This window comes from Chlorocebus sabaeus, chromosome 23 (assembly GCF_047675955.1).
Source record: "Chlorocebus sabaeus isolate Y175 chromosome 23, mChlSab1.0.hap1, whole genome shotgun sequence".
NCBI lineage: Eukaryota > Metazoa > Chordata > Mammalia > Primates > Cercopithecidae > Chlorocebus > Chlorocebus sabaeus.
Genome location: NC_132926.1, coordinates 81,216,736 through 81,229,164, shown reverse-complemented (window position 1 = coordinate 81,229,164; position 12,429 = coordinate 81,216,736).

The following is a 12,429-nucleotide window of genomic DNA, read 5'->3' as shown; positions in this document are numbered from 1 at the left end:
GTTGGATTAGGCTTTGACTTAAGAGAATGTTGTGGCTGGTTTGATCTTCTATCCAGACCACACAAACTTTCTCCCTATACTCAATAAAGCTGTTTTGCTTTCTTATCATTTATGTGTTCACTGGAGTAGCACTTTTAATTTCCTTCAATAATTTTTCCTTTGCATTCACAACTTGGCTAATTGTTTGGTTTGTGAGACATAGCTTTCAGCTTATCTCGGCTTTTGACATGCCTTCCTCACTCAGTTTAATCATTTGTGGCTTTTGACTTAGAGTGAAACATCTGAAACTCTTCTTTTCACTTCAACACTCGGAAGTCATTGTAGGGTTATTATTTATTTATTTATTTATTTATTTATTTATTTATTTATTTGAGATGGAGTCTCGCTGTGTCACCCAGGTTGGAGTGCAGTGGCACGATCTCGGCTCACTGCAAACTCTGCCTCCCGGGTTCACGCCATTCTCCTGCCTCGGTCTCCCGAGTAGCTGGGACTACAGGTGCCCGCCACCTCCGCCCGGCTAGTTTTTTGTATTTTTTAGTAGAGACGGGGTTTCACCACGTTAGCCAGAATGGTCTCGATCTTCTGACCTTGTGATATTCCCGCCTCGGCCTCCCAAAGTGTTGGGATTACAGGCGTGAGCCACCACACCCGGCCTATTGTAGGGTTATTAATTGGCCTAATTTCAATATTATTGTGTCTCAGGGAATAGTGAAGCCAGAGGAGAGAGAGAAAAGCTGGGGAACAACCATTAAGTGGAGCAGTGAGAATATATATAAATGCATCACAACATTTATCAACTAAACTTGCTTTCTTACATGGTGCAGTGTTTGGTGCCCCAAAACAATTATAATAGTTACATCAAAGATCACTGATCACAAATCACCATAACAAATATAATGATAAGTTTGAAATAGTGCAAGAATTGCCAAAATTTGACATAGAAACATGAAGTGAGTATATGCTATTGGAAAAATGGTGTCCACGGTTTCATTCCATACAGGGTTGTCACTCACCTTCAATTTATAAAATAATTCAGTATCACACAATGCAATAAAATGAAGTGCAACAAAATCAGATATGCCTGTAATAAGCTTATAATTGACTTATTATAAACCTTTATAGGAGTTTAAGGAACATATGGATGCATGAGAAAACATATTTTTTGAATACTGGAATTCATATAGAAGAAAAGTAGAAAGAAGAAATAATTCAAAAATTCATGAAAATAGAAGAAAATTAAATTATGTGAGACAGAGATGAAAAGGTAAACGGTCCCTTAGACCTGAAATAAATGTTAATGATTGCATTTGAGGCTATTCATCTTCTAGTGTTATTGATAACATTATCATAACAACAAATCTTTCTTTAGTTCAAATCCAGTGCTTCATCGTACAATAATTTTAATCACAATTGTATTTCCTACAGATTGAAGTATTTTAAAATATTAGAAATTAATCCTTTTTAAAATGCTGTCACGTTTTATATGTCATTCCAGGAAATGTGTGGCCTCTTGGTTATCCCATCAGGGATAATCGCACCCTTCCTATATGACTGTATCTTTTCTGACTTGACTCTATGCAGCAGAAGACCTTCTGCAAGAAACACTCTAACCCTAGAGCATGGATAAGCAGTGTGTTCTAAGACACGTTGCCCACTGAAGGCAATCACTAAAATCACCTCGTCAGTATCTCTCAGACTCTCAGGTGCTCTGAAGTATAGTTTTGAAATAGTAGGTGACATGCTGCTGCTCATTGTGTTTTCACACAATGCAACCCTCGATCATGTTGTCACTTCACACGAACGGACTCAGATAGAGAGTACGATGACTTTTGCTGTGTTCTCAGAAATGAACAAAGACACTCACTCTGGGAGAGTCAGATCTTGAATTTTCTAACCTGATTGAGCAATATTTCACCTGGCTGCAAAGCTACCACATTCTACACACTTTCCAATTGCCTTTAGACTTGCTAAATGCATTTATAGAGTAGATCGAGCAGCAGAAAAAATATGGTAGATGAAATGAAGTCTTTTTTACACTGACCCTTTTATTATTGTATTATAAAAAACCCAGTCTCAAAATAGATTGAGGGAGATTCATCTTTTAATGAAAATCGCCAGGAGGTTTGAAGTCAGATATTCTTATCTTATTCTCGTGCTCCAGTGCAGGACTGCTGTGCAGAGCTGACCTGGCAGTGCCATCCTAGAGGGAGCTATAATGATTACTATGGACTGACTTCCTTCACTTCAAAAGGGACACTTAAAAGAGACAATGAAGTCAGCATGCCTCCTTTAAGGTGCCATTGTCCAAGGTTGTGCCTGTCAGATTTTCCGCAGAGGAAAGGACAGAAAAGTTCAGGGGGATTGTCTGCAGCAGAAAAGAGCAAGCTCTCAGGACATTATTAGAAAGGTGACCTGAACTGCTCCAGGGGCCACCTGTAGCACTTAGGTGGTGGCTTCAGAGGTTATGTTAACTGAAGGTTAGAGGTTGGGTTGGTCTGTCTGTATCTGAGACCTCAGACCACGTTGCAGCTGCCAGGGCACTGAACAGAACCCTGATGCTGCAGCTGCCAGGGCTCAGTATTACAGAGCACTGTGAATGCTTCTTCCTGCTGTCGCTGCAGCCTCCCCGCATCTGAAATGGGCTCCCTATTTAGTGTGAGAATAATTTTACCAATTGCTTCTTATCTTTGTTTTTCTTCTTACATAAACCAGTGGGGAAATAATACTTGTATGCTTCTTTTCATTTTTAGTTCTTTCCTACAGAAATTTCAAAGGTCAGTGATGATGAGTAATTTTTCATGTGTCTGTTGGCTGCATCAGAGAAATGCAAATCAAAACCACAATGAGACACCAACTCACACCAGTTAGAATGGTGATCATTAAAAAGTCAGGAAACAACAAGTGCTGGAGAGGATGTGGAGAAATAGGAACACTTTTACACTGTTGGTGAGACTGTAAACTAGTTCAACCACTGTGGAAGACAGTGTGACGATTCCTCATGGATCTAGAACTAGAAATACCATTTGACCCAGTCATCCCCTTACTGGGATATACCCAAAGGGTTATAAATCATGCTGCTGTAAAGACACATACACATGTATGTTTATTGTGGCACTATTCACAATGGCAAAGACTTGGAACCAACCCAAATGCCCATCAATGATAGATTGAATTAAGAAAATATGGCACATATAGACCATGGAATACTATGCGGCCATAAAAAAGGATGAGTTCATGTCCTCTGTAGGGACATGGATGAAGCTGGAAACCATCACTCTGAGCAAACTATCGCAAGAGCAGAAAAACCAAACACTGCATGTTCTCATTCATAGGTGAGAATTGAACAATGAGAACACTTGGACACAGGAAGGGGAACATCACACACTGGGGACTGTCATGGGGTGGGGGGAGGGGGGAGGGATAGCATTAGGAGATATACCTAGTGTAAATGACGAGTTAACGGGTGTAGCACACCAACATGGCACATGTATACATATGTAACAAACTTGCACGTTGTGCACATGTACCCTAGAACTTAAAGTATAATTTAAAAAAAAGAAATTTCAAAGGTCATAACAGATAAGAGGGTGGAGTTAGTGTTGGGAGGAATGAATATTGAGGTAAGAAAGAAAAGTAGACAAGGGAATAGTATTTAACAAAAGATTGTTGTCAGTCAGCATTTCCACAAATATCTGTAAAAAGATCACACAAGGGAAATATAATAATGAGAATTTAATGTCAAAATAATTGCAATTTTATGCCTAAACGGAGTCAACATGACAGAAGATTCTCTTAATCTTCATTAGAAATAGATGGGGGCATTTCAGTCTTTTCCCCCAAGCTGCATAGCTCCTGGCATAATCACTTTACAAAACAATAGATAATAGAAAGACACGACTGCTGCATCATATGTTGTGGAGAACATAAACAGCATTGCACTGCTTTCTTAACCTCCTGAACTAGAGCAGCATCTCAGTCTAGCTGGTAGTAATTAAAATTCCATCTACTGGAATGGAAGATTTTACTTTTTATGTGTATCATTGTATAATAACCTTACGGTGAATGAATTCCATGTGCAAATGGAAAAGTAAGCTTAAAGAACTGATTTGTCTAAGTGCTTTTTATCCATATTTTTTTTTTTTTTCTGAGATAGAGTCTCACTCTGTCGCCCAGCCTGGAGTGCAGTGGCGGGATGATCTCCGCTCACTGCAAGCTCCGCCTCCTGGGTTCACGCCATTCTCAGCCTCCCGAGTAGCTGGGGCTACAGGTACCGGCCACCACGCCCGGCTAATTATTGTGTTTTCAGTAGAGACGAGGTTTCACCTTGTTAGCCAGGATGGTGTCGATCTCCTGACCTCGTGATCCACCCGCCTCGGCCTACTAAAGTGCTGGGATTACAGGCGTGAGCCTCCGCTCCCGGCCACTTTTTATCCATACTCTTAAGGGAAAGTCTTAATGAAATTGTATGCTGCTTAGTTTTTTTAAGATTTTTGTAAATTGGTGAAACAGATATATCTGCAATATAGATATGCTCATCTAGCACTTACTTATTGTACTAAAATCTACCCACTATCTCTACTGCTGCCTTCCTTCTTTTAATGATTTACACAACCACTTAGTATCCAGCCAGGGATGTCTGAATATGCTTGATTAAATTTTAACTGTTCTTCACTCACCAGAAACTTTGTCAGACCCTCCCTCAAAACCTACTGGAGCCTCCCTGAAAGTGAATCCTGTCTGAACAAAAAGTTTCTCAGAAAACATTAAAAAGAAATTTTCATTTATCTTTCTTACCTTTTATTTTTCCTTACTCCAAGACACCACTCTAACTTAAATTCGGTTGTGCTATGGAGATTATGTTCATAACTGGACCTGATTGAAAATGTTTACATGTATCCATGTTACTTGAAAACGCAGGGAGAGCTTCCATAGTAAAAACTTAAGAATCATAATAATATAATTAAAGTTAGAAAAGGAACTAGCCAAAACCATCAGTGTGGACACTGGCTTGTATACATGTGTAAGCTGTGAAGCACAGCACACTTTCTGCCAATCTAAGAGACATACTTCTCTTCTATCCTTTAGTAGAATGCCTGGTAAAAAAGTTAGAAGACTCCTATGTCGAAAAGGTCCTTAGAGAAGCATATCTGACAGTATGAAAGAAGACAAAATAGACTCTGCTCAGATAACCAAAATTGATTTGTCTTGTTTGTGTGCTGAAGTTCTGGAAGCTAAGACCAGAAAGTCTGTATTTGTTGTTTATTGTTTTGTTTGCTAAGGTGACTCATGATAAGTCAAACTGACTAGTTGGTACCATGAGGCCGTTAAGAATCTTTAACACAGATGAGCCATTTTATAACCCTACATTAAAATAATGAATAAGTGAATAAATGAATGATTCTTTGAATTTAATTTATGGTTATGATCACAGTGTCAGACATTTTTGAAAATACAATGGATGAATCCAACATGTTTTAATTGAAAGCCTTAGATACTTTTGGAATGAATGTTGCCCTGAATTTCAATGTATAAAATTAATAAGTTTAGTCATGGAGAATGGACTTGTTGAATTAGATATGTTTTCCACTTTAATCCCTTTATCAACTATCAAAATTATGGACCTGAATATCACGCTTGTCCTGAGTCTTCAAATGTTTTGAAAATCTTTCTTTCTCTCAAAAACTAGTTTTTGAGCACCTATTAGATATCAGATAATGTTTAAAATGCCAAGGATAATGCAGAGACTAAGATCAAGACTTCCTGCCTTCTCAAAGCTAACATTCTAGTAAAGGAAAATAGCCAATGAATAAGAAGTAAGTAATGTATAGATACCCAATAGTGATGAGTGTTAGGAGAAAAAATCAAGCAAGAAAGGGAGGTGTGTTTAACTTTAATATAATGTATCTAGGAAAGCCCACTGAGAATGTGAAGTATGAGGGAGGAAGATGAAGAAGAAGTGAGCCCTGAGATATCCACGAGTAGAAGGAACACTGAGGAGAGAGTTCATCAGAACAAAGGCTCTGAGGCAGATCCATGATTGACATGTTACAACAGCAGGGAAACCAGTGGACTGGAGGGGAAGGAGAAAAAGCAGCATGTGAGCGCGTCAGAGTGCTGCAAATTCTGCTGGGCCATTCTTAGGACTGAATTTATGTCTGAGTGAGATGACAAAGGGGGTATATTACCTTAAAAATTTTCACTACTTTACTATATACATTTTCTCTTAATATTAAGATTCATTTGACAGCTACTCTTTTGAGCATTTCAAAACAAGTCTAATCCCTGTAACGTCAGCTTCCTCCCCGAGCCAAGAAAGAGGGGTTTTATTGTATTTTGTCACATAACTGTCCATATTGTCAAAATGCATTGAGGAGTATGAACATGTCGTGAAGAGCATGTGAATGAAAACAATGTACGTGAGGTCTAAATTGGACTCAGAAGACCTAAATGTTTTTCTCACCTTGACAATCATTTTGAAAATCTCAAGGTGGGCTAATTTGTGCAGTAGGCTGATGACAAGAGTGGGGTAAAGAGGAGTGTGAAGGCCAATATCTATGTGACCATCCAGGTATTATTTTCCCACAGCCAGAACTGGGGTTTGCCAACTGGAGTCTGACCCTTGAGGAAAATCTAGAGACCAAGGAGAGGGAGCACTAACTGAGCAGCAACAGCTCAGAACAAGAAGACCAGCACTTCCTGCCCTCTGAGCCCTAGAAGTCTGGATTTTATAACTAGGCACTGCTGGGGCCTCTGTGTGTACTGATGCAGTTACAAGGTCCGTATAGACAAGTGATGGCGGTGGCCCCTCAGGAGCAGTCAGTTGCAGTTGGGGAGTCACAGCCAGGGCTGTGTGCTCCATGGAGTCAATGGGGCAGGAGCCTCACCCCCTACTGAGTTGGTGGGGTGGGAGCTCTACATTTCCTAGTGCAGCTGCAGCCACCCAGAAGCAGCTGTGGACCTGGGCATCCCTGCACTTTTGGGGTCCTGGGAAGCCCTACTTCCCCAATCGTCTTGGAAGTGCCTGCTCCCACTCCTCCCTCCTCCTGCTCCAATTTCAGAGCAAAGTGGAGGCCGAGCCCAGGTGCTGTTGCAACCCAGCCAGATGTGTGCCCTGACACATTCAGGGTGCCCTGACACTCCATGGCCCTGCTGCTTCAGCCTGCTCTGGACTTTGGGTGCCAATGAGCACAGAAGGGAGGCCAAGGGGACACTGAGGGCAGCTTCTCATGGGTCTATAGGCACCCCTTGTCATGAACAGCCTGGGCACCATGGATGGCATGTTGATAGCAGCAGGAGGAAGACAGTATCTTGGGCTGAAAGGGATGGGTCCCAGATGAAACCCCATGGTCAAGCCAGGGACGACCCAAAGCCTGGGGGCCAGGCTGTCAGTTGTGGGTGGAGTCCACCACGGCCCAGAGTGAGAACTTGTGGTGTTTTACCAGGCCCACACATGGCTGCCCATGGAACAATCAGCAGGCACTTCCTCCTTTCTGAGCCCATAAAAACCCCAGACTCAGCCAGACTCCAACAAATGTTGGGACTATCAGCTGTGGGAAAACGCTACCCACTTCAAGTCTCCTGGACTCATCAGGATGACCTGCCTGTAGAAAGTTGCTACCTGATGTGGGTCTTCTGAGAGTTGTTCTGTCGCTCAATAAAGCTTCTCTCTACCTTGCTCATCCTGCAGGTGTCCACATACTTAATTTTTCCTGGACATAGGATAAGGATTTGGGACCTACCTAATGGTGGGACTGAAAGAGCTGTAACACAAACAGGGCTGAAACACCCCCTCCCACCCCGATTTTCTATGCTTCAGGGAATGAAAAGGAGAGAAGAGCTGAGGCCTTTCTGGGAGCCCATAATTCTGGGCTCCCCGACCTCAGTCTGTGACACAGTGTAACACCCTCTTTGGGGCTCTGCATTTCCTGGCATCTCTGAGATTTCAGGCACCATTGTGTTCCCTTTAACCAGATGCTGGTACCCACAAAGAAGCCTCTTGTGTATGCTTGTGTAGAGTATGTCTACTCTAGCTTCAGTCTCGCACAGAACCAACAGCTGTGCCAGCACCTGGAGCTGCCTGCCCCACCACATCCAGTGTGCCTGGCTGTGCACAGTGGCCAGACCCTGCATTCATTCACCCACCCCTCACCACTCTGCACCTGGCTAGCCCTTGGCAGGTGTGGGGTCCAGGCTGATAGGCAAGCCAAGTGCAGCCTGCAAGACCAAGTGGGTAGGATGAGTCCAGTGGGCCTGAGCAAAACTTGGGCATAGGCACCACGGGCCACAGAGGTTTTCCACCTGGAAAAGTGATGCCCTAAGGATCCTGAGACACAAGCAGCACTCTAATTTCAGAGACGTTAAAATATATGTGCTTTGAAATTGATTAAAACACAGTAATTAAATAATTCATTCATTTAATACTATAAAGGACCTACTATGTGCTAGGTATGGTGAGAGGCCTCTATTAATAACAGGTTGAACTGAGAAATAAAATTTGTCTCTATTATTTTAATAATTTTATGAAATCAATAGACAAACAAGTAATAATAATAAAATTTGGATGGTGCTGTGATGAGGGAATGTAGACTGATGATTGAGCTGAGAACCAAGTGATATAGATACTACCCAGATAATATGTAGTGAAAATGGGATATCATATACTCTAACTGAAAGTAATAAACCAGAGATAACAGCAAGAGGACACTGCACATAGGAAACTAACAAAATATACTATGGCCAGAATACACTGTTTAGCCCTAATGGGGCCCAGGACATGCTACCCCAAACTATGGCATATTGGTATTTGACAATATAGAAGCAGAAGGAAAGTCACTGTCACCTTCCTCTTGTACTTCTTCCCTGAAGCTGACCACAAAATCTAGGAAGACCATTCTGTGACTTTCTCTTACCATTTTCCCTGTGGCAGGTTATAAAAACCCTTATTTAAAAGGTACCCTCCTATACCTAGAAATAAGGAACATTCTTATGTCTGAAGACACAGAAAAACACAGATAAGGATCCAAACAGGTATTTCTAAAATCTCCCCAGTTTAACACTATTGGTTCATGCCCCATTTGTCCAATCATAGTTCCCCGTCACTGCCCACTCTTTATCAAACCTAAGCATAAAACACACAGGTTTCCCTGTTTCTTTCTGGCTTCATTTTCTTATGAAGCCTCCTATGTCATGTGGAAAGTATATTAAAGAAGTTAATATGCTTTTCCCTTATTTATTTGCCTTTTGTTAAAGGGATCTCAGCCATGACCTAATAATGGGTGAGAAAAATAATTCTTTCTTTTCCCTACAGCCTATGAGGTTTAAGCATCAATAAATGTAATTAAAGAGACAAAAAAATAAGTTCTTGAAGTGTTGATGAGCAAAGATTAACAGAAAAGTACATTTAGATCCATAATAGCTATCATTTAATACACTAAGAGTCCAAATCACCCTGAGTGCACCTTCTCCCTGTGATACCCTGCTTCCTTTGGAGAAAATGGAATTACATGTTTGTGGTGAGAGAAAATGTTTACCTAGAGAATCAACCTGTAATAGAACTTTTTGACCTGATACATACAGGTGTGCACTGGAATGCGTCTTGACACATGCAGAGAAACTGACTTTACATCTAGAAAGCTGAGAGCAGGATATTGTCTAATGATTCTTTCATTTAAGTATCCCAACCAAAATAATTTTAAAATTTATATTCATAAAATGAAATACAAAATAGTAGTGAAAATGTATGAAATAGTGCTACTTGTATCAACATCAATATGGCCTACAAAAATCCACTTTTGTTGAGCTTAAAGTCATGCAAAATGAGCTACATATCATTTAATAATGTAAACATGTGGTAAAATTATTACAGAAAACCAAGGATTATATATTCTATTTTGTTATGAAGAAATGTTAATGTATATGTTAAGTTTTCTGTATTCTATTTGTTATGAGAAACTAGTTCCTTTACATCATTCCCAGTATCTAGTCCACTCAGCACATCACACAATTCTTCTCACTGCTAAGATTATTTTCTATTAATCGTGGTATCTTATCATATCTAAGTGTCAGACTCTATGAGGGCATTATTACTCTCTCCAGGTAACAGATGATGAAAATCAGAAATTTCACAGCAAATGAGTAAAGGAGCTAGGACCAGACCAGGCCTGTAGCCCTGGGGCTCTTTCCCGTATAGATGTAACCTGATTGTTGACTGTGACGGTCCCTCCAGAATTTATCAAAGAAGGAATGTTTTGGGCTGTCCTGTCCAAGTCAATACTCATTAGTCCTATGTTGCTCTTGAACACATTAAATGTGGCTCAGGAGAATCCAGGAATTCAATAAGTTGAGAAACATCAGCCCATGTGTCAGATTCATATTTTTTTTCCCAACCAGGGTCCTGATTTTGACATAACAAGCTCCTTTGGTTAAGGATTTTACCTTCTTTGGAGGTGGGCTACTCTGTCATTCTTAAAATTAGGTTTTAGTCCTGGTCCTCAGCTGTCTATGCCTTCCCACTGCAGAAGAAGAATGTGTTTGTGTGAGCTCTCAAAGAATTTTTTTTATCATTCCTATGACTTTTAAACTACCTATTAATTGGAAGTACCTTTTCCTAGAGCATCAATTATTGTGCTTAACAAGAGTCATTCAATCCTATTGTTCGTATAATCACTATTTTCCCTGTACCTGTTACATGATACCACTAATATCATCTAAATTCACTGGATGAGAGTTGTAACAATTAAACAACAATGCATGCAAGTAGATACCTGTGCTCTACCTACCAACAGTGATGAAATGAATTCCTAATTTTCAACTAGGTGGCATCTCATTGCTTGATTCCTCTGCCACCTCTAACACCAATCGTCATAGGTTGAATTCTCTTGGAGCAGACATTGAGATGGAATTTTGTAAGTTGAGTATTTATCAGGTGTGAATATCTGTGAACTAGGGAGAGAGAAAGAATGTTTTGACAAGGGAAAAAGTCAAACTCTACTGCAGACCCTCAGACAGCCCCAGAAGCATCCGGGCAGGGACTCTAGAATGTATAGAGTTCCTCATTGATTATGTTTATTTTCATTGTCTGTTTCCTCAGACATAGAAAGAGGCATATTACTCAGAGGGCCACTGGATTTTGAAGGCAGCCTACAATGGACTTGGAAAAATTACTCTGACTCATATGACAGAAGACAGAGGATTCTGTGGCAGGTATAGGCTTCAGTAGAAGCTGACCCTACCGCTTTGGCCTTATGATTAGATAAGATGATGCTTGACATTTTTGTAGTAACTATGTATTCTGTGTCGATTTTCTGAAATACTCCAGTTGGAATGCCACACCATAAATCCCTAGTGTTTTGGAGTCAGAGTCATGTCTTATTGGGGAGACAACTACTTGCAGTTTGAGAAGCAACTCTGGGAATACTGATGGACTCTGGTAAAGACTGAATGGCTGTGCTTGGGATTTCAAGGGATTATGCAGCTAACACTGCCCACCACGAGCTGGGGACTATCAGATACTCTGAGTAATAAGATCATACAACTGCAATCATAGGTAGGATGAAAACCAGTATAGAACCCCTGTTAGTCAATTTGGGTTGTTGTAACAAAATGCCATAAACTTGGTAGCTTATGAAAAAGAGAAATTTATTTCTCACAGTTCTGAGACTCAGAAGTCCAAGATTAAGGTGCTAGTAAAATTGGTGTGGTAAGAGTCCACTTACTGGTTCATGGACAGCCTCTTTTTGCTATGTACTCATAAGAAGTGAACAAACCCTCTTTGGCTTCTTTTTTAAGGGCACTGATCCCATTCATGGCCATTGTCCTCATAACCCAAATACTTCCAAAATAGCCCACCTTATAATAACATCACCTGAAAGGTTAGAATTTTTAAACTATGATTTTTGAGGAACACAAATACTCAGATTATAGCAGGACCTTATTTCGTTTAGGGTATATACCTAAGTTATACAAATAAGTGGCCTAAAATCCCATGTAAACTACTTCTAGTGAACCATTGTTTATCTTAGTTCACTTCTGTGGTCTTCTAGGGAGCTCCCTATAACCAAGTGGTAGAGATGAAAATTTGGGTCTAGTTCTCAGAGGAGTCAGCTCAATAGATGATGTGACCTAAATATGTACTGCTACTGAACTTAGGCCCATCCCAGGTGTGTTCCTATAGGACAGCGGTGAGGGGATATCCTTCCAGGGAGCAGAGTTAGGAGTAATATCTTTGATCATTCACTTTGGGTATCAAAATGGCAAATGATTTCTACTAGTTGAATTGGGACCTAAACAGACAGAAAATGGAAATAAAAGAAAGTTGGGAATATTATAAGCAGTTGATTATGGGGACAGGGTTCAAAGTTTGTGAATTACTGTGTGTTTCATTGATATCTAAAAGAGAGCTTCTATCACAGAGGAGAATCTCAACCAGTA